Source organism: Dasypus novemcinctus, chromosome 12 (assembly GCF_030445035.2).
Source record: "Dasypus novemcinctus isolate mDasNov1 chromosome 12, mDasNov1.1.hap2, whole genome shotgun sequence".
Taxonomy (NCBI): domain Eukaryota; kingdom Metazoa; phylum Chordata; class Mammalia; order Cingulata; family Dasypodidae; genus Dasypus; species Dasypus novemcinctus.
In genome coordinates this window covers 53,821,451-53,823,055 of record NC_080684.1, presented here as the reverse complement: position 1 = coordinate 53,823,055, position 1,605 = coordinate 53,821,451, and positions in this window count along the sequence as shown.

Genomic DNA, 1,605 nt, shown 5'->3' with positions numbered 1-1,605 from the left:
TTGTGGAGAGAGGCAAAGTCTGGAGAGGCTCATAGTCTACAGCTGACCTTGTGGAGAAAACAAAGGAACTGAGCCCAGAGGAACCCAGGAAGCCTGAACCCTCACAGACTTTGGCAGCCATCTTGCTCCAACATGTGAAAATAGACTTTGGTGAGGGAAGTAACTTATGCTTTATGTCCTGGTATCTGTAAGCTTCTACCCCAAATAAGTACCCTTTATAAAAACCAGCAAATTTCTGGTATTTTGCATCAGCACCCTTTTGGCTGACTAAAACACCACGCATATAGTAACCAAAAAGAAAGCTGGGGGAGCGGATGCAGCTCAAGGGTTTGCACGCCTGTTTTCCACAAAGGAGGTCTGGGGTTCAGTTCCCAGTGTCTCCTAAAAACACACAAAAAATCAAACAATAAGCAAATAAATGAAAAAAATAAAAATTAAAAAAAACCAACCAACTCAGGGGAGCTGATTTGGCTCAGTGTTTGAATGCTGGCTTCCCACATACAAGGTCCCTGGTTCAATCCCTGACCCCAATACCTAAAAAAAAGGAAAGAAAGCTGGGGTAGCTATACTAATACCACACAAAACAGACTTTCTTTCTAAGTAAAAGACTGTTAAAAGTGACAAAGAAGGTCACTATATACTGATAGAAGGGTCAATTCAAGAAGAAACATAATTATAAATATATATGTGCCTAATGGCAGAATCCCAAAATATATGAAGCAAATGTTGACAGAGTTGAAGGGAGAAATAGATGGTTCTATATTAATAGTAGGAGACTGTCTAGGAATAAAGACAGAATATCAAGTCAATAAAGATTTGAATAACACTATAAGCCAATTATTCCTAACAGACATATATATAGAACACTTGACCCAATAGCAGCAGAATACATATTCTTTTCCAGTGTACCCAGATCATTCTCCAGGATATGTCATATGTTAGGTCACAAAACAAGTCTCAATACATTAAAAAATATTGAAATCATACAATGTGTCTTCTCTGACCACAATGGAATGAAGCTAGAAATCAAGAACAGAGGAAAAACTGGAAAATTTACAAATATGTATAAGTAAATGACATACACTTAAACAATAAATGAGTCAAAGAAGAAATCACAAGGGAAATGAGAAAATATCTTGAGCAAATGAAAATGAAAACACAATATACCAAAAGGTATGAGACATAGCAAAGGGAGTGCTGAGAGGGTAATTTATAGGTCTAAATGCTAACATTAAAAAAGAAGACTTCAGATCAGAGACCTAACTTTCCAACTGCAGGATTTAGAAAAAGAAGAGCAAACTAAACCCAAAGTGAGCAGAAGGAAGGTAATAGCAGTTATTAGAGCAGAGATAAAAAGCGAATTAAAAAAAAAAAAATAGAATCAACAAAACAAAAAGTTGGTTCTTTAAAAAGATCAAGAAAGGGGAAGTGGCAGTGACTCAATCAGTTGGGCTCCTGTCTACCACACGGGAGGTCCTGGGTTTGCATCCCGGGGCCTTCTTGTGAAGGCAGGCTTGCCCGCACAGTGCTGAGTGCCACCTGGTCCACAAGCGCCATAGAGAGACAAATCAGCAAGGCGATGCAACAGAAAAAAGCAGGGAGACA